At 36.6% G+C, this 22662-nt stretch overlaps 1 protein-coding gene across 9 annotated transcripts in view; it reads right to left on the minus strand.

Moving 5' to 3' along the window:
* The window catches only part of SRPK2 (SRSF protein kinase 2), a 199567-nt gene that overhangs the window by 68727 nt on the left and 108178 nt on the right, over positions 1–22662 (minus strand). The gene's annotated exons all lie outside the window — the stretch shown is intronic.

The following is a 22662-nucleotide window of genomic DNA, read 5'->3' on the forward strand; positions in this document are numbered from 1 at the left end:
ATTTCAAATAATGTTTCAACATACAGGTCAGAAGGAAAAACTACCCCCACTAGCCAAAAAATATTTTTGCAGGTACATTTTCACCCAAAGCTTCAATATTTTTTACATTCTGACAATATTATGAAATGTGAGTGAAATAAAAGAGTATTCCTTCATGATTTACAAATACATCCCAAAGAGATTATAAAAAGACAGATGAAAGCAGCCCTGAACTTATAAAGGGGCTTATTTTCTGTTATTTTAAAAATCTGAATTTCTTTTCCCATAGAAATAGTAGGAATGTGGTTAGGTTTCTTGGATAACTCATAAAAGCTGACTGATATGAACTGTAGCTGATACATGGTTATTTTCATTAAGGAATCCAGTTACATATCAACTTTGTTTATCAAGAACATTGCCCCAAACTGGAAATTAAAGAAAATATTCGCTGTCAGTAAAATACAAATACAGTCCATACATTAATGCAAGGTTTGCAATTACCATTTCTAATTGTCGCAAAAAGGCTAAATGATGTTTAGTACACTCTTTTACAAAGAGGAGGAAAACCTGTAATACAAAAACTAAAAATAAAAAAGCTTGAGATGTAAACCTTCTTTCCGATATCTAGAATAACTCAAAGACATTTTAAATACATTTGCTTAGAAGTAAAGTATTCATTATGTAATTCTATAAAAATATAAAAAACAAGGTTTCACTTACTATAAAATTTAACTGCTATTTCTAACCATGTCCCAATGGGAAAACTTGAACCTAAACTCCCCAGTTTGGGTGCGAGAAGCACATCTCTCAAGCTGTAAGCTGCCCTAACAATGAGCTGGCCCTGGCTGTGTGGGGGTAAGGGGTCAGGCTGACGGATGTGTTTTGAAGAGGCAGTTTCAGCAAGGCGAGCAGGGAGTCTCCAGTCTGGGGAGCAAGGAGAATCCCCTAAGCACTAATGTAGTGGACAACTGCCATTTTTTTTTGCCCTGCCCACTATTCATGCTTCCTTTCAACTTTTGAGACACTGCTACTCCCTGCACAACAGAAGGCTAGTTCCAGATCTTCTCTCTCCCCACTGTAGTCCAGCCTAAGGCTCACTCTCCAGCCCTGGAACCTTGATTAAGTCAGCTGTCACAGGGTGAAGTTCATACATAGCTGTAAGAGCCAGTGCTCCCTTTCCGAAGTGAACCAGTGAATTCTTGCCAATCTAAAAGCCCCAAATAGCCTTTACTGCACTGCATTTAGCCTAAGTCAGCGGCAGCTCATTTATGTGGTGTGCCACCAAAAACTGAAACTGCTATAAGCAACAAAGCGGGGAGAAGGGATGAAAGGCAGCAGAGACACCATCGGCATGAGGAAGGGGTGGGGATCACATCCCACTGGTAACCTTAAGGAAAACACTGGTAAGTATGACTAAATACTTACCTAAAGAATGTTTATAAGCAAAAATGAATTTATGGAAACTCAAAGTTCCACCTCCCTGGGGAGCAGACATGAGGAACATGGTGGTGCTAAAGAGTTAACCATTCCTCCCAACGGGAACACTGGAAGGGAATAATCACAACCAAACGCCTGCATCGCTGCCAGAATACATCCAAAATTACCAACGGACCTGATCAAAGTGCAATAATCTTTCAGGCAGCTTTGCAAATGGTCATTTTCTTTTTAACATACATGTCTTTACTGAAAGCAGAATGGTCCCAGGCAAGACAGGGCTGAAGGAAGGAGGCAGGAGAGAGATTATGACAGCTTCCCCACTTCCCCAGGGCAAGAGGATGTTAAGAGACATTCCTCAGGGATGCAGGCAAAACCTGCCTGACAAATTTGCTCCATCAGAAATACTTCGAAAGTTGGATATTTCTTCCTTAGAAATTTTATAAGGAAAAAAAACAAGATTCTCTAAATTTATAAGAAAAAAACACTATATTCCCTATAGAAACCATGCAACAATTAATGAAAAGAGAAGAACTAGAGGGTCTTGTTTTACCGGTGTGGGGCATACTATGCTCAACAGTCTTGACATTTGAGCCAGATAATTCATTGTTATGGAGGCTGTTTTGTACACTGTAGAATGCTATCAGCATCTCTGGCCTCTAGCTACTACATGTCAGCAACACCCTCACCCCTCATTTGTGACCATCAAAAATGTGTCCACACAAAAAATCATCAGATTTGTATGGAAGCACAAAAGACCCTGAATTGCCAAAGCTACCTTGAGAAAAAAGAATGAGGCTGGAGGCACCACTCTGCCCAACTTCTAATTATACTATAAAGCGACAGTAATCAAAACGGCATGGTACTGGCAGAAAGCAGACACATAGACCAGTGGAACAGAATCGAGAGTCCAGAAATAAACCCATATTTACATGGGCAAATAATTTTCGACAAAAATGCCAAAAATATACAGTAGAGAAAGGAAAGCCTCTTCAATAAGTGGTGCTGGGAAAACTGGAAAGCCACCTGTAAAAGAATGAAACTAGACTGTTGTCTATCACCACACACAAAAATTAACTCCAAATAGATTAAGGACCTGAATATAAGACCTGAAACAATAAAATGCACAAAAGAAAACATAGGAACGAAACTCAAGGACCTGGGCCTTAAAGAGGATTTTATGAATTTGACCTCAAAGGCAAGGGAAGTAAAAGCAAAAATAAATGAATGAGACTACATCAAACTAAAAAGCTTCTGCTCAGCAGAAGAAACCGTCAACAAGGTAGAGACAATCATCCGAATGGGAAAATATATTTGCAAGCAACACTTCTGATAAGAGCCTAATTTCCAAAATATACAAAGAACTCATACGATTCAACAACAACAACAACAACAGCAACAACAAACAATCCAATCAATAAATGGGCAGAGGACTTGAACAGACACTTCTTTCTAGAGGACATACAAATGGCCAACAAATATATGAAAAGATGCTCAACATCGCTAGCTATTAAGGAAATACAAATCAAAACCACAATGAGATACCATCTCACACCTGTTAGAATAACTATAATTGACAGGACAAGAAATAACAAATGTTGGTGAGGATGCGGAGAAAAAGGAACTGTCATACACTGCTGGTGGGACTGCAAGTTGGTACGGCCACTATGGAAAGCGCTATGGAGGTTCCTCAAAAAACTAAGAATTGATCTACCATATAATTCAGCAATCTCTCTACTGGGTATTTACCCCAAAGACTTGAAAACCCATATCTGAAAAGATACTCACAGTGGCCAGGACATAGAAGCAACCAAAGTGTCCTACAATAGATGATTGGCTAAAGTAGGTGTGGTACACACATACAATGGAATATTACTCAGCCATAAGAAGAGATGAAATACTGCCATTTGCAACAACATGGATGGACCCTGAAATAATCATATTAAGCGAAATAAGCCAAAGAAAAGGTTGAAAATCACATGATATCACATATGTGAGATATAAACCTAAAAGCAACAAATGAACAGGACAAACAGAGATTCATGGACATGAACAATGGACTAGTGGTTACCAGAGGGAGGGGGAAAATAAAAAAATAAAACGTTAAAAAAAAAATTATGTATATATAGTATAAAAAAAAAAACAACAAAGAATAAACTTGCATTTGGGAAAAAAAAAAAAGTGTCCAAACACTGACCAACGCCTGGGGGCAAAATCGTGCCCATTTAGAACCATTGCACTAGTAGCAGTTTCTTTATATAGCTTTACCACAATGGAGTAGACTGTATCTGTGAAAAGAGAGAAGAGATTCCAATTTTCACAGCCCAATTCACAGCTCAAGTGCCATCTTCATAATGTCTCTTGATTATTCTTTACATATTTAGTGAGTTGCCCATGTCGCTTAACAGAATTCTCAGACCCCCAATCTCAGTGAGCATCCCACCAGTAAGGGCCACACTGAACAGGCAAGCAGGAAGCTTCCCCCGAAGCCACTTCTATCAAGTTAAAGGGATGAGTCGGGGTTCCCGGAAGTACAAAGAAGGTTGAGTAATGTTGGTGTAATATTTCAATTGGCTACCATATCAAAACCTCTAGAACTGTGCTGTCCAACATGGAAGCCACTGGCCATGTGTGGGTACTGAGCACTTGAAATGTGGCTAGTCCAAACTGAGATGTGCTATAAGTATAAACTATGTATTGGATTTCCAAAATTTAGTACAGGAAAATGTAGAATATTTTATTAGTAATTCAATATTTATTACATGTTGAAATTAAATAATGTTTTGAACATAATGAAATATATTATTAAAATTTAATTCACCTGATTCTCTTTACTTTAACATGGCTTCTAGAATACTTCAGAGGCTGGCATTATATTTCTACTGTATAGCACTATTCTAGACACTTCAGATTCACCAACACCAGGAAAAGGTTGGCCTCAAAATAGAGATTCCTGGTAACACCAATGATTATTTTTTCAAAGGCTTCTCCTAGTAACCTGCTTCATGCCACTTATTGCCAACTCTCAAAGCACTCGATCCATCATGGTAAGATTCATTACAATGTAACTGCCAAATGTTATAGTCCCAATCAGTGATTCTTTTTCAACCCATCTGTTCTTGTTATTGCCTACCACGTAGGAGAAATACAGGTAAATCTGTCTTAGGGCAGATATATTCAAGAGAGAATGGTGGCACACCATCTTTAAGGCTGGCTTCTTCAAAGTGGTTTCTGGTGGCTTCTACAGTACTTCAAAGCCTGGTTAAATCTCAATTGTTTAAAAGATCAATAAGTGACAAGTTATCTCACCAAATATATACTCATGAAATACATCAACAGATTAAAAACTATGCTTCAAATAATCTCATGAAAACCATCAAGAAGTTATCTCATGTAAGAATTACTAGAAGCACTTAAGAAGCCACAGGTGGATAAATATTTTCAACAAGGGTGCCAGCACAATTAAATGGTAAAATATTAGTCTTTTCAACAAATAGTCCTGGGGCCAATGGATATCTGTATCCACAAAAATGAACTTGTAACTCTACCTCACACATATATAAATACTAATTCGAAATAGGTTAAAGACCTAAGAAAAGGAATAAAAACTATAAAACTTAAAGGAAAAAAATTACAAGTAAATCTTATTACCTTCCGTTAGGCAATGTTTGTTAGATATGACACTAAAAGCATAAGCAATAACAGACAAACTGGACTTGATCAAAATTAAGAACGTTTATGCTTCAAAGGGCATCATCAAAAGAGTAAAGAAAGCCCAAAGAATGAATGGAAGAAAATATCTGCAAACCATATGACTGATAATGGACTTATATTCAGAATATAAAAAGAACTCTTACAACTTGACAATAGAAAGACAAACCAATTTAAAAATGGGAAAAGGACTAAAATAGATATTTCTTCAAAGAAGATAAACAAAAAATCAATAAGCACATGAAAAGATGTTCAACATTATTAGTCATTTTGGACATGGAAACCAAAACCACAATGAGACACCACTTCACACCCCATAGGATAGCTATAACAACAACAACAACAACAACTACAACAACAAAAGATATAACAAGTATTGCTGAGGATGAAGGAATGGTCCTGGGACAAATGGATATCTCATATGTTGTAGCAGGAGTGTAATAGAGCATAGCTCTTTTGGAATATCTGGCAGTTCCTAAAAAGTCTGAATTTAGAGTTACCATATAACCCAACAATTCCACTCCTAGGTACATAACCCAAAAGAAATGAAAACATATATCCCAACAAAACTTGTGCAAAAATGTTCATGGCAGCGTTATTCATAATAGACATAAAGGAGAAACAACCCAAATGTGCATCAACTGATAAATGCATAAATAAAATGTGGTATATCCTTACAATGCAATATTATTCAGCAATAAAAAGAAATGAAGTAGTGATCCATGTGGATCACTCCTGAATACATTACACTAAGTGAAAAATGCCAGCCACAAAAGACCACATGTTGTATGATTCCATTTTATATCGAAATGTCCAGCATAGGCAAAAACTGGTGGATGCTTAGGACTGGGGTTTGAGGAAGAGGAGAGAAATGGAGATTGACTGCTATTAGGTACAGGGTTTCTTTAGGAGGTATGAAAATGTTCTACAAGGTGATGGTTGCATAACACTGTGAACATCCTGAAATAAATTGTACACTTTGAACATGTGAATTGTGTTATAAGTTACACCTCAAAAGGCTTTTTTTAGAAACACAAAAGCCTATACAACTATATAATATCTTTTGATGACCACTTTATACTTTTATGATGTATATGCTTGCAAAAAAAGAAATAGCTACATTTACATTTAAACATGCACAACTGCCCCAGCCACATTCACAGTGAACAGAAATATGTAGTTCTGTAAAAAGGAGACAGAATCACACAAGGCACTAATCTGAGAATATTTCTCAACATAACAAGAAATACATCACCTCAGAGACTGAAATAAAAAATTTAGAAAGCAAAATTCCAACCAGTCATGTACATTTTTCACAAAGAATTATATTTATTTTGCCTTACATAAAACACAACTAAATATTCTAATCATTATCCCCAAACAGGGCCACTATAACAATGCAGTTTTAAAAAGATGAAATGTTGCCATGGCAACCAGATGGGAGTTCCGATTTCCTTCCAGTTGCTACTTCTTTTGAACAGAGAAAAGGAGAAGTAAACTTCACATTTGGCAGAGTGGGGAAAAGTCCTTTCCTTTGTTATCAGCCTAAATGGCAACTGACAGAATTTTAAAACTTCATTCATTCAATTAATCAATAAACAAAATATAAAGAAAAAGAGTTCAAATGAATTGCTCCAGGTAGTCTTCTAGTGACATTCACATAAAGTCAGATTTCATTTTCTTTCTTCCCTATGTCCACCATCTAACCTAAAACTCACTCTCTTCCTCCCTCCTTCTCATTCTCCCTCTCTCGGTAGAAACTGTTAGCCTAAGAAACATGCAATCTAGCATTTCCACTTAAGGATAGAATCCGCCAATAAATACCTTCTCTACAAAGAGCTTCCCTAAAAAAGCTTGCTGTAACCCTGGTACAGCCATGCAGCTGGGGAGGAAAAGGCCATAATGATTCATGTATTCCTCTCTAATAAAAAGAGAATGTCTACAATTTGTACAAATCGGACCTAAATGTGAAGTGTCTGCTGTGGTGGCCAGAATTCTAAATTAGCCCCAGTGACCCTCACCCCTGTATAATTCCCTGTTCCTCTGAGTAGATCCTGTGAATGTCATAAGATCACTCTTGTTATTATATTGTTATATGACAACAGGGCAGCTACACTGGGTGGGCCTGACCTAATCACATGAGCCTTTTACAAATAGAGGGTTTCCTCTGGCTAGTCACAGAAGAAGTCAAAAGGATGTGCTCCAGTTGGCCTGGATAAAAGCAAACATACAGCTGCGAATTGCCCAAGAGGGCAGCAGAGCAAGAACTGCACGGGACTCTAGGAATGAGAGAGGTCCCCAAACAACAGCTGGAAGGATAGCAAGAACTTTAATGCAAGGAAATGAGTTCTGCCAATACCAGTGAGTGATCTGGGATGAGGGCTTTGAGTCCCAAATGAGAACGGCAGCCTCTGCCAACAGCTAGATTTCAATCCACCAAGAATCCAGCCACGCTGTGCAGGCCAAACTTCTGACCTACAGAACTGTGAGTTAACTGTGGGTATGTTTTAAGCTGCTATATGTGTGTCATTTGTTATGCAGTAACAAGAAATAAATAGAGATGTCAAGTTCTCGATAAGTAATAGACTAGTTCACGTTAAATTATCAGATTTTGGCCTCGACAGTGAGATGTGGGTTGTTTTTTTTTTTTTTTTTTAATAATTGGCCAGAAGAATTAAGGAAGCTGGATAAATCAAGAATGGGAGCCAATTCTCTTTGGGGCATAGACATGCATACTAAAAAAAAATTTGTTCCCCAAATTCCAACAGAATCAATCATAATTCTAAGCCAGTTACTTCAGACTTTCCCATTTTCTAAAACTGCATTGTTTTTTAGAATATGGAACACAGCCAACTAAAAGTTAGTGAAGATGTAAGTAAACCAATTAATCTACATTTTAGACAACACAGAAGTTGATGGCTTAATCACCTAGCAACACATATATGTCATGGCTCCATCTTATGCCACGGGTACTGTTAATATTTTATAAAACATCTGTGGGATCTCGCAGAAAAGTTTACACCAAAGAATTCAAAGGCATGTAAAATTAACACCCACTGATTCCACAAATACTCAGAATGATGTCTACCACATGATAGGATGCATACCACTGCACAAAGGGACCCAGCACTGAAGGAGGCATGGTCTAGCGAGGAGGAAAGAAATGCACGTGAAAACAAGGACCAGGAAACAGGGTGACCAGAAGCACAAAGCCTCACCGAGGAATGATCTAAAATTCCAAGGAGTCTGTGATCTATCCTTAAGGCAACGAGAAGCCACTGAAATGCAATTTTAGGATCAGAGACTTGCTTTCTGCAAAGAACATGTTGAATCGTGTGTAGAATGGGTAGAAAGGATAAAAGCTGGAAGCAAGGACACTAGTGATGAGTCCAGAGAAGAGATGATGAAAACCTGAACTCGACCTGGCAATTTATTTGCTGGAGATGCATGTTTGTCTCCTATATTTCTGGTAATAAGATAGTATAATCATTAATTTGGATAAAGAACAGAGGAGCAGGAGGAAGAGGAGGAGGAGGAGGAGGAGAAGGGGGAGGAAGGGTTTTCAGAGAAAACTTACTTCTGTTTTGGCTCATCTGAGTTTGAGGAACATGTAGGATGCCCAGCAGTGTAGAAATATAGTAGACTGCTTGATATATAGAATTTATAGCTAAAAAACAAAGGTTTGGGCTGCAAATAGAAGCAGAGGTCATGAGCAAGTAGCTGGTAGTTACTTCAGTTCCATGCATGTTTAAGTGCCAAGGAAAAATGAGGAATTAAAGGGACAAGGGCAGAGCCACCTTCAGAGCTGAAGTACAAAGTTATTCAAGCTATCAATAGAATCTAGACTTCCTGGCTCAAGATCTACAGGCAATGATCCATATTATAAACATCAATATAAATTCATTAATTTCAAATACAGATTTTAGAGGCAGACATGTATAAAGACTTCATGTAAGCTGACCTTTTACATTAGGATGAAATATACATATAATAAGAACTAGCAAACTAAGGACCAATATGTGCTTCTATCTAAAAGCTCTGTAGGCCTTCTGAAGCCAGCTGCGTGCAGGTTATACTGCTACAAAAAAACTGTTTACTAAGACCTATATGTTGATGAAACTTACCATAACCAGTCATCATTGCCTCATGCTACTCAGGAAATAACGCAAAATGTACCACTTTGGACAAGACTTCTGCAAACCTCCACAAGCTTTAAATCTAAAAGTAACTATAAATATACAATAGCCATTAGCCAAATTAATTAAAACTGAATAAAATTTAAAATTCGGTTCTTCAGTCACTCTAGCCTCATTTCAAGTGCTCAATAACTATGTATGGATGGGAGGCTAGTGGCTCCAGTATTGAGCAGTACATATAAAGAAGATTCTATCATCACAGAAAGTTCTTCTGGACAGCACTGCTCAAGGCTATATTTTAGCAGCATGAACCTCTTCTAGTATATTATTTTTAATAAGATGAACTGAAAAGACTTTGGAACAGTTTTCTATACAGCCCACAACTGGAAGTTTTAAAATAAACTGTAAGATGATAAATAGGGTATATCCACTTTAAATTTGATAGATGATTCCAATATCTGAACACTCTTTGGGGCTCAACACACCACATTATTGGAATTCATCTTACTGATATACTCAGTGACAATGTCTGTAAATGGCAATATATTGGGACCTAAATGTCCATTAAAAGAGTACTTGTTGATAATATTATGATAAATTATTGCACATGCATAACAACTCTGCTAAAAGTAATGAGGCAAATGAAATTAAGAAAATTCCATTCTTAATGACATAAAAATAATAAAATACTTAGGAATAAATTTAACAACAAAAAAAAACTTAAAAACTTATGCTATGAAAACTAAACATTAATGAAAGAAAATTTAAAAGACCTAAATAAATGGAAGGACATTGCATTTTCATGGATTGGAAACCTAATACTGTTAAAACGACAATAAGCCCCAAACTGACCTACAGATTCAATTCAACCCCTATCAAAATACCAGTTGGCTTCTTTGCAGAAAATAACAGGACATTTCTAAAATTATTATGGAAATGCAAAGGCCCAGAATAGTCAAAACAGTCTTGAAAAAGAATAAAACTGAGACTCTCACTTCTTGACTTCAAAACTTACTATGAAGATATAGTAATCAAGACAGTGTGACTATAGACATAAAGATGACATAAAGACGAACATAAGATCAATGGGAATTAAGGGTCAAAAAATAAACCCTCACATTACACTTAACTGATTTTTCAACAAGGGTGCCAAAGGGTGCCAAGACCATTTGATAGGGAAAAGTTATCTTTGATAAATGGTGATGGTACAACTAAATATCCACATACAAAAGAGTAAAACTGGACTCCCGACTCACACAAAACACATAAATTAACTCATAATAGTTCAAAGACCTAAATGTTAAAGGCTAAAACTATATAAAACTAGAAAAGATGTTTATCATTAGCCATCAGAAAAATAAAAATCAAAACCACAATAAGATACCACTTTACACTTACTAGGATAGCAATATCAAAAAGACGGGTATTAAAACAAGTGACGGCAAAAATTAGAACCCTCAATACACTGCTTATGAGAAAAGAAAATGGTGAAGTCATTTTGAAAAAGACTTGAAAATCCTTAGGCAGTTTCTCAAAGCATTAAACAGAGTTACCATATGATCTAGCAATTCCACTCCTATATATATATCTAAGAGAAATGAAAACATACATCAAAATAAAACCACATAAATGTTCATGGCATCATTATTATTAATAGCTAAAAGGAGAAATAATCCAAATGTCCATTAACTGATGACTAGATAAATAAAAATGTGGTATATCTATATGATGGAATATCATTCAATAAAAAAGAATGACAATAAAAAGAAATGAAATATTGACAGATGCTACAAAATGGATGATCCCTGGAAACATTCAGGTAAATCAAAGAAGCCAGTCACTAAAGATCATTATTGTATGAATCCATTTGTATGTAATTCCCACAACAGACAGAAAGTAGATTAGTAGCTGTTTATGGCTAGGAGGAAGGGAGGGGGAAAGGGGTGACTACTTAAGTATACAGAATTTCTTTGGAGAGTGATGAAAATGCTCTAAAATTAGGTGGTTGGTGATGGTTGCACAACTCGTATACTGAAAAACCTTGTAATTGTACATTTTAAATTAGTAAATTGTATAGTATGTGAACTACTACTCAATAAAGTGGTTACATAAAAATAATGAGGCCGTCCTTTATGTACTAATATGACGATATATCACTAATGAATACAAAAGTGCAGAGCATCTGTGTGCTGCATGTATCGTTTGTTTTACATACACACAAAGCATGTGCCTCATGTTCACAGAATGTCTCTGGATGGAGCAATAAGAAACTGACAATAGCTCTCTCTAGGAAAAGGAACTCAATGACTGGTGATCAGGGAAAGGAATCAACTTCAAAAATTTCCTATACTCCTTTCATACTTTTGCAATTTAGTAGTATGTGTATGACTACTGAAACAAATTAATTTATAAGGACAGGAAAGGAAAATAAGGAAAGAAAAAGTAGATGCTGGGAAAGTGGTCATATCTATGACCTGCCCACCCCCCAATGTCCCCACCCCCAGCACCAGGGAGAATTTACTAAAAAACAACATAGTAAACTATCTAGGGCATGGGCAAGTCACACCTAACTCTATTTTAGAACTGAAGAGTTAGGATAAAAGTCAAAATCCAAACAACATGCAACTTTCTGGTAGAAAGGTTATAGGTTAGGTTTGAATACTAGGTTCCATCATTGAAAAATCCATGAAAACTCAAGCTAGTGACAACTTTTCTAGGCCTCTAACGAAGGTTAGAGTGTTGTGATAACGATAAATGATGACATAAACTCCCTGGTACAGCAACTGTACAATGTTAGGCAGTCAAAGGTTAATCCTCACCTTCCCATCCTTCTGGTGTATAGTTACAATGAATCTGTTTCCTTAGCAGTGGTGACTAACAAGTACACCCTGATGGATCACACTTAATACTGCTGCTACTAGACCTCTAGGCCTCTCTGTTCATCTGTGAGTGTCCTAATCCAAAGGTCAGCATCAGCTCCATCACTTTAACCCCTCCACTTCTACACCCATGTATATTATGATCATTAGGTAAGAGATTTAAGTTTCACAAGGATCTCTATTGTTAATGACAACGCAGTTCTCACAAGGCAATATGACAAAATGGGTTGTATTGCTGTTAATATCACCTTTGAAGAAAAATACGTCTAACACAGATTTTTAAATTTTCAAGAGTAAGCCCAGCTCCCATCACGGTGATGGCAGCCTTCCTTCTGCTGCGGCAAGGACTAGCCAGAGCACTAAAGGCTATGCCCCTAGAAGGACCAGAGTTTCAAGGACTTGCTCTTACAGCTTCTCTCTATAAAATCAAGAAAGAGTGACAAGGGAATGCCACCAAATCCAAAGAAGCCAAGTGCACCAAAAAAGCCTGCACAAGCCAGCTCCACGAACCCTTGGGCAACACCACCTACAATAATTTCCAGCACTATGACTGCACCAGGCACGCCTTCCCTTCCTAGACCTAAAACAGAGGAGCCTCCTGAAATTTAGGCTGCCTCAGCCCTCTTCTGGACGAGTCACCTCACCACTCGGCTCAGTTTAAAGATCACCCTTACACTATCTTTGCTGCATTCTTCCCTGAGAAAATAAAGTCTACTCGAGTAAAAAAATAATTGACTAGCAAGCAAACTGCTTAATAAATGTTGTCCAATAACACCTGACTTGTTCCGACTAGGTCTTTTTTGACAAGGACAAAGTTTAGCTTAGTCCTCAAAGAACTTCTTGTGCACCAGAGTTACACACAATGAGTGTTACACAACAAAGCTGTTCCCATCTTAAAAAGTGCTTCCCTCAGAGGTAAAATACAATTTACAACCACCAGCATGGAATTCCGGCCACCTCAAGATTTGTTAGTCCTCTGCAACACATTCCGGGGGGGAGAGGGGGGCGGGGAGTGGGGTGGGGAGGGGAGAGACTTAAAATTAAGAGACTGGAAGAATGGACCTGAAGAAATCATCTAGGATGCACACTGCACAATGATAAAGAAATAATAGTTGAGAACTCTCCAGATGTGATAAAGACAATATGTCTCAGATTCAAAGTGCGTAAAGTGTGCCAGTTAAGAGAAATCCACAGTACAGTAAAACAAAGAACCCCAGAGCAAAGAGAAAAAAGTAGGGTGGAAAACACGGTCAGATATTCTATACAGGAGTGACAACTGCACTGTCACTAGACCTCTCAAAGGAAAGAGTGGAGGTCAAACAACAGTATTTTAAGATCATCAAAGTACTGATAGCTAATAACCATCATTCTCATTGTATACCTGGCTAAAGAAAATGACATATACATAAAGCAAATAAAAACACTTTGAATTCAACAAAAATTTGAGTTTACCACTGACTTCTAAAGAAAACTTCTTTAAATATAAATATTTATTAACATATAAATTTATAAACTTCTATATTTCAGGAAGACAAATAAATTATTAGGAAAGAAGGTCTAAATTATAAGGGAAAATGGTGATTCATAAGAAACTGATCAATATCCAAGTATATCAAAACACTGAATATGTGTCTCCAGGCTGGCAATAAATACATTGCTTAAAATAACAATATTTTGAAAAGCAAACTCTTCAATAACAGTACTATTCTGAGCACTCTACTCATAATTAACTCACTTATTAAGTTAATTCTCAAACTACTCTGAGATAAGTACTATTATTCACCTCATTTTCACAGTTGAATATCACGAGGAGCAGGGGGTAATAATGTGTTCAAAGTCATACAACTAGAGCCAGAAAGGAAGCCTAAACAATGGAATAACTACTAGGCAGCAACTGGAAGCTGTGAAATACTTTGAGCCCAACTTTCTGGTGAAACTAAATCTGCTGCTGATCACCAGTGGACTTGGTGGAGGGGGAGGGTAAGTGGCAGATGGCAGACACTGGAAATGGATGTGAATAGGAAACACTTAGGAACCACAGTCACTGACATGAGAGGATTCCTCTATTGCAGGGGTCCCTAACCCTCAGGCCAAGGACCTGTACCGGTCTGTGGCCTGACAGGAACCGGACAGCACAGCAGGAGGTGAGTGGTGGGGCAAATGAGCTAAGCTTTATCTGTATTTGCAGCTGCTCCCCAGCGCTAGCATCACCACCTCAGCTCCACCTCAGATCATCAGGCATTAGAGTCATAGGAGCACTGGTCCCTGGTGTCAAAAAGGTTGAGGACCACTACACTGATATTCACTTACAGCATTCAGGCTTCTCCAATCAGTGAGTGTGACTAAGCTTGAGAGAAGGTCCAGGAATCTGCACATTCGATAAGCACTCCGGGAGACTGTGCAGGTGGTTCAACGGCCAAGCTTTTAAGAAATATCATTACCATATGCATTGGTCTATGCCATTTTATATATAAGGTGTTTGAGCATCCTCGGATTCTGTTATCTATGGGGGTCACAGACCAATACCCCACCACAGATACCGAGGGATGACTGTACATGCACATGTAACCACTATAACCATTACATACAAGTCTTTAGTCTAATTTTCTATTTGACAGTGTACAGTCTGGATATTAGGTGTCAGATAAATCTTTAGACAAATGTGCCAGTTTAAAGCTCTCCAAAAGATGATGGCAGAAAGGATATACTGTGGCTAAACAATGGAATAACTACTCAGCAATAACAAGACGATAAACAACAAATACAACATGAATGAACTCAAAAGCATGATAAGTGTGATAAGTGAAAGAAGTCAAACACAAATGACTACACAGTATATAATAAGTCCATTTTTAAAAAGGCAAAACTACAGTGATGGAAGATCAGTGGTCGCCAGGTGCTAAGGACTAGGGGGAGGGTACTAACTGCAAGGGAACTTTTGGTGCTGATAAAATGTTACCTACTTCATGACTGTGGTTGTGGTTCCACCATGTATGTGTACATTAGTCACAACTCACTGAATTGTATACCTGAAATTGGCGAATTTTATTTTATGTAAATTATAACCTAATAAAGCTGATCAAAAAAAAAAAAGACCATCAGAGCCACCCGCAATCCCTCCTCAGTCACTGATGTTAACGGGTGGAAAACTCAGTCCCAACTTTCACCACCTACTTTTATACCATTCACTACCTTTGAAGGGCAGTATTAAACAGGTGAAAAGACAAAAGCTTTAGAGTGGAATGTAAGAGCCTTACCAGAGGTGGAAGAGAAATTCAAAACATAAGGCGGTGCTGAGACTAGCACCCATGAAACTAGACACTACAAATTACTCTCTTGTTCATCAATTATTCACTTGTTCATCACAGATGACACAATGCCATGACGGTACAAGTTTATCTGCCACCTGAAGACTGTCCTGAAAAACATCACATCCATCTCTGATAGGGCAGGCACTAATGTACTCCAGCAGCCTGAGCAGCCCACCAACTGCCAAAGAGAAATGAGACTGTGATGTTCTCTCCTTCCTTTATGTCATAACTTCCATGATTCTACTCTACGGTTCCAAATTCTGCTTGATTACGCAAGTACAGAGAAGATAGTTCATTTATTTGTTCAAGAAATGTGTACCAAACTATTTTTTTGATAAAATGAGTAAAATATGGGTCTTCATTCATGGAACCAGACCTAATAGATTAGATCAGAAAGGTATACAAATAACAATATAAATATAAATCAAGGCAGACAGTGGTTTGAAGACATTACTTCTTTAATTAACTCAACAGATATTCAACTGTTAAAAGATCCAGGTGATAAAATGACAAGAACAAAATATACAAAAAGCAGAAATGTTCCCTCTGGCTAGTTGAGTCTCAAGAAATGCTTACTTAGAGAAATGAAGGATGACTGAGGTTTATCTATGAGGAAGAAAACGTTCTGGGTAGGTAGGGAAAGGGCTTTCGAAGCAGGAGGAACTGCATGAATGAGCACAGGTATGGCAGCAGAAAACGGCTTTTCTAGTTTTGTTGATATACAAGGCCTCCACAGTAGAATACTGGCAGAAATGCTAGATAGGTTGGGACCAGATTTTGACACTCTTGAGTGAAAAATATGGAGTTTATTTCTGATAGGATATAAAATGCCATGCAAAATTTAATTTATTTAAGAAGCAGTAACACAATAGTCTTAAAGAGGACTATACAGCACAATCATGTAGAAGCTTTTTCAAAAAACAAAAGCCTAGAACCAGGAGATCCTGACTCTGTAGGTCTGGAATGTGGTCTGGGTACAGATCACTAGGAGACTGACACACACCCATGGTTACGAACCAAGGCTGCACGGAATCATTGCAACCTCTAATCTATCTTCCGGAAATAAACTAAAGTGTGTCTATGATTCATATACAAGCAAGAAAAGCAGATACAAATAAGAATTTCTAATGCTCCAAAATATTTCAGGATTAGGAAAGCCACTTTAATAAATATTTCTTAAAAAGTTATTAATCAATCTGTTTCAATCACATACTTCAAGTACAACCAAGTTTTAGTTAATTCATTAATATTTACTTACGTATTCGGGTTCCAACTCAGAAAAGCATAGCTAAAGGACTTCTAATTCAAACACAACTAACATGTACATTTTTCTTCTCTCCTTTTCATAGCAAAAAAATAAATAAATAAGAAAACCCAAAAGAACAATGACAATAGAAAAGTTAAAATCAAGAAACAAGAAACTCAACTATGCTTAGAAAACAAGTGAATGGAGGAGGTAATAATACCCAGAAGAACATAAGCAACTACAACCAAAAGTGACTGCAGAAAAAGGCACCAGAAACTGCCCGCCCAGAACACCAGAGTATCAGCAGCACAGCTGGGGCATGGGGGGATGTTGGGGAGGAGGCTGTCCGGGCAAGGGTGGGGGGTGGAGGGGTGGAGCGGGGTGGAGGGATGCTGCTGAACACAGAGCTCAGCAGGATGGATCCATTGCCCTCTCCACACATCCCCATGCCCAGTGTAGCCAGACTGCAATCTTTCCTGAGGCAAAGACAGGACATTTTGGAGACAATAGACACAGAGGGTACAGTAAGGTACTGAGATTAGAAACAGTTTTGATGAATATTGACAATCTCAGACTTCTTACTCCACTCTCCTTCCAGAACATATGTCCAGCTCCTCTCTCTCCCCTGGACAGGAGCATGAAGAATTCTTTGCTGAAGAAACTGAATAGCTACACTCAGGCCAGGCCTATATATAATCACAATAGAGTTTTTTTGCCTGTGTACTGAGCACAGATCCTTACTTACACATTAAATAATATATGCTGAATGAAAGAAATCAAAATTTAAAAAGTATATGCCTGCTACTTTTTAAATCATTAAGCCTATAATCTAATACTTTTGATATCATTATCTTACACTGATTCTAACCTTCAATGAAGTTCTAAAATTTTTCTGTATTAAAGAATATATTTCTTAGTCCTTTCTTTCCCCCAAATATGCAGTAAATAATAAGGTGGCATTTAAAAGTATAAGAAATTCTGTTGAATAGAGATACTATTTCTACATACGAGTTCATCTGTAAAGAATCCTACTAATGACTCAGTCATGCCGGTGGCAAGAACAGACAAATATTCCCAACCAGTGTATACTTTTCCTAGAGGCGTACAAACTAAATAGTTGATTCATCACTACTTGTTATGGAGAATTTTAGGAACTCAAACAATATATGACTTAAATCCTAAAGAGTAAGTTTTCATTTAAATGATTGTTTTAAAATCAGCAGACAAAAAACTAAATACAGACCAACCCCGCCACCCCCCCAAAAAAGGTGGAGTTTAAATGTGACAATACAATTAATATTTTATATACTGAATGCTTTACATAATTGTTTCTCCTAATTTTTGGATCCATTTATAGTTTTGACTGTCCAACTTGTAATACCTAGCTAAAATAAAAATTCTTTCCATAGTTTGCTACCATACAAAACATACTAACAAAAAAAAAAAATTCTTGAAAACTACATATCACTTATATGTGGGATATAAACCTAAAACAACAAACAAACAGGACAAACAAACAGAGACTCATGGACATTGACAATAAACTAGTGGTTACCAGAGGTAAGAGGGGAGGAAGGAGGTAGATGGGGTTAAAGGGATCAAATATGTGGTGACAGAAAGAAATCTAACTATGGGCATTGAACACACTGTTGAATTGTACACCTGAAACTTACTAGATTTTGTTAACCAATGTCACCATAATAAAAAAAATAATAATAAGGTTTTTTTTAAAAGATAAAGATCAAATGATGTATGTGGTCTGCCTCTAGGCCACTGACGCACAAATCTGAATAAACTAAGGACCCCTTTAAAGGAAAAAAAAAATCTGAAACTAGAGTATCATTCTAGTATAACTGTAATACACAGTTTTCACTACAGTTCACTTTAACCACTTTGTTCATCAAAACAGATTCCCAGTCCTGATTTTTGTCATCTAAGAATGTCTCATTTGTTTCAAAGGGTATCTTGAATTGTTTTAAAGGTTTTAAAGGAACATTGGAGGAGAAACAATAATGACATGTGCCGAACAATAATTCTTTGAAATTGTGGGGAAATAAGAGTAGACACTGATCAAATCCATTATAAATCATTAATTTAAAAAATATTAGCAGTATTTATTTGGTAATCAGAAAATGAATTTCATGTGAGGGAACTTGTGTAAGAATGAGGTTTACTAAAACCATTCACTATCTTAAAACAAAAACCTCTAAACTATATTACGCTATTGCCTTTGTACTCGTCTTTACAAATTAATATTTTGATACTTTCATTAAATTTGAAAAGGACAGGGTAGTGGTTAAAAACATGATCTTAAAAGGTCATAGACCTGGTTTAACTTCCAGCTCCATCAGCTGTGAGCCCTGTTGCCTTGAGCAAGATATTGTACCTCTTTAATACATAGTTTCCGTGATCTTATTCATTCCTCCAGCTACTAAAGCCCTCAAGCTCCTTTCTTTGGGTCCAACAAGCATCTCCGCCTGCCTGCTAAACCGTGTACAGAAGAAAATTTGTACATTTCTTCTGGGATCTCAAACCAACATCACACCAAAGCCAAACGCTACTTTTATCCCAACCACATCTGTTTGCCAAGGTCTATGCCCCAGACCATTCTCTGACTACTTTCTTGCTATCCATCCCTGAATCCTGATGATGTTCCTCCTACGGCTGTCTCCCTTATTCATTCCCCTGCCTTAAATGTCATCCTTCATCATCCATCTCTGACAGCGTGACCTCTTTCTCATTCAACCCACCACCCTCCTTTATCAGAGCCAACTTGCCAAAATTGATATGACCCTATGTTTTTTCTGCATGAAAAGTAGTATTTATCTTAATTCAAATTACAAAAATACTCAACCACTATTAAAAATATGTAAATGACAGACCTATAAAGAAACTAATTATTTACAGTCTTAGTGTTGAAATAAATCATAATATCTCCATGTATTTACTCCCAATTTTTACCCAGCTATATTTGACATAATTTGAGTTCGTTCTTTTCATGAGCATTTCTCTAAGTATCATTTTAATAGAGTTCATCATACAGACCTACCAAAATTACTTAACCATTCGTTTCCAGTCTTGAGAGATTGTATATAATACTGTGAAAAACATCTTTAGTCACACATCTTTGCCTGTATTTTACAAATCACTTTCTTGGGCACATTCTCAGGAGTAAATTATCAGGACAAAGATTATACACATTTAAAATCCAAACATACTACCAGTTTGTTATACAAAAATCTCAACTGCTTAAGCTGGGCTCCTGCATGTCTTCTACTGGGGACATCCTAAGAACAAAAGAAAGGATCCTTTGGTTCATAACTTTTCTAATAAGTAGCATTCTTTGCTGTAAAAAGTAATAAATTAACTACAATCAGTAGAGTTTGCAACTTAAAATCTAAAGTAAGATTTGCTCAAACAATAACTAAAGATAATATTCTAACATTTTAAGCAGAATGGAGTTTATTCACAGCAAATTCATTTGTAAGTTGTAAAACTTCTATTTTTTTTACCTACTTCAGTATCTATTTTAGGTATTGCTTACTATTTAAAATATTGTCCTATTCATTCCTTATAAGTGTCTCATGATTACATTTTTAAGAGCATTCTGGTATAAATACACTAATTGAATCAATAACATGATTTTTAAAACATACTTCCAAAGGATTTGCACTTATGTGCAACTATAACCTTACTGACCATTTATTATATAGTTATGTGTTTGTTTCATCATGAAGGAGATTGATATGGCCCTTAACCTCGTGGAGTATTTTGTTGGAACTACACTAAAATCAGAACAGGGAAGTTTATATTTATAATTTTACTGGTAAAAAAAGCCAGCTAAACTCTAGTTCCTGTTATGAGCTAGGTACTACCTATATGCTTTCACATTTATTCAAATAAATTTTTTAACTAATTTTTTTAAAGGGACATATGGTACAGAAGAAATGTTCTCTATTGATGCCAACTTCACTTTGTGCAAAATGACCCTAGTATAGGATTAAGTGGATGGGTCTACCACTAAGTGCACAGAGATACCGCAGGGGACCTGCCCAGAGCCTCTCAGTCCAGAACGGGCATGTTGAGAACATATGATTTCACAATCTTAACTCCACTTGCCCAGAAAAGGCTCAAAAGCAATAATTCCAAAAAAGATTCGTGCATCTCTTCAGCTAAAATAAATAATTAATTTAAAAAATTAAAAGACTACAGCTATTCTTTGTCATCACCTTCCAAACCCTTTCTGTAGGCTCAGAAAACATGACAAGACCTTTTCTGAAGGTTTCTAACATGACCAGTCACAGGTTTCCTTTCCACATTTTAACAACCCAGGCAGAACATGACATTGGAGCCTGTTTCTTCACAATGTGTCCCTGCCATACCTCCCTACCTGAATTTATCTCCCATCTCAGCTCAAATTTGTGTCTTCTGCCTCATAAAAGACTTTCCTCCTTACTCTATCTTGCCAAATTATATTCTTCCTTCAACAGTAAAGTCATGTTTGATCAACTAACTCCCTGTGAAGTATCTGTGTCCTCTACAGATCTAGACAAGAGCACTTCCTGCAGAGTCCCTCTGCATTTTAATTAACTGCATACACATTTTCCTCTCCCACCTGCAGGCTTTAATGCCTCCTCCACACCACCCAATTCCTGGTTTGGTGCCTTGCACAATGGAAACTTTCAAAACTCTGTATTCTTACTCTCACCTGTGTTTTAGGTAGTTGAGATGAAGAACAAAAGAACTCTGGAAAATTGAGTTCTTGCTGTATGGGTATTTAATCTGTTAGGTCAGGAAGACAGCACATGTTAAAACATTTAACTATTTCTTTAATTTAAACATATGAAATCACCTCTTTATTTTAAAAAGTATGTACTAAATCCTTTCTTATCCTTAATTTTTATAAATGTCAAACATAAGAAAATGATTTACCTTATAATTCTGGATAATATATGTGAATTTTAAAAAGCAAAAAGCCTTATCTGGGAATTCCTTCAGTACTTTATAAAACTGCCTGACCAGTGAAGGGTTCAACACAAAGCTCATGTCATCATAAATTAATTTAAAGGAGGCCTCCAAACTACTCACTTTAATCCTGCTCCCTGAGAACAACAGTCTGTTTTCTTATTATAAGTAAAATATGCTTCCAGGAGTGATGTTTTATCTTTACAAAGTAATAACTGACTTTCAAAAGACACTAAAAACTGTAAAAGATTCAAATATTCACTATGTTGGTCGTGTACTTTCATTCAACAAAAATTTACTAAATACCAACTATGTGCCATGCATGCGTTGTACTGGACACTATGCTGATTTACAAATAAGAGGACAGAATCTCCAATAATGAAACACACAATATCATGCTTGCTTGCATTAATGACTACTAACATGTCAACTCTTTGAAGATTTTTAAGCAACAGCTCTAACATATAAAGACGGATGTAGAGAAGCAAATAAGGTTTCATTTTACTAGCCAGGTGCATCTCAAGCATGTTCTTATAGAAAAACGGTTTATATTTTATGGTGTCAGTTAAAATTGCAGCTTTGGTTTTTATCAAATCTCTTTCATGTGGTGAGGACAACAAAGTAATAAAAGAATAAATGCAAAGCTGGCTTCCTGAAACCAGTTACAACTAAAACAGAAGTTAAAATTAGAGACCTAGGAAACGATGATATTACTTTTAAAATTCTTGTAATATTTGAGAAAGCTAACTCATGAAGAAAAAAAACACCAATACCTAATAGTACATCTAAAATTTCTATAAACATATATAAATTGTATTATCAGGCAAAACCATTCTCCATTATCATTACCAGTATCTCCATTACTGTTCAAACAGGTCCAGTTCTTCCTTGTACATCTGAAACTAATATTGTACATTAGCTATATTTTAATTAAAAAATCATTTTTACAAAATCAAGCTAAAAATTAATAGCATAATCATCTTCCTATAGAAAACTGTGAC

The sequence above is a fragment of the Pteropus medius genome, unplaced genomic scaffold (assembly GCF_902729225.1).
Source record: "Pteropus medius unplaced genomic scaffold, Ma_sr-lr_union100, whole genome shotgun sequence".
Lineage (NCBI taxonomy): Eukaryota > Metazoa > Chordata > Mammalia > Chiroptera > Pteropodidae > Pteropus > Pteropus medius.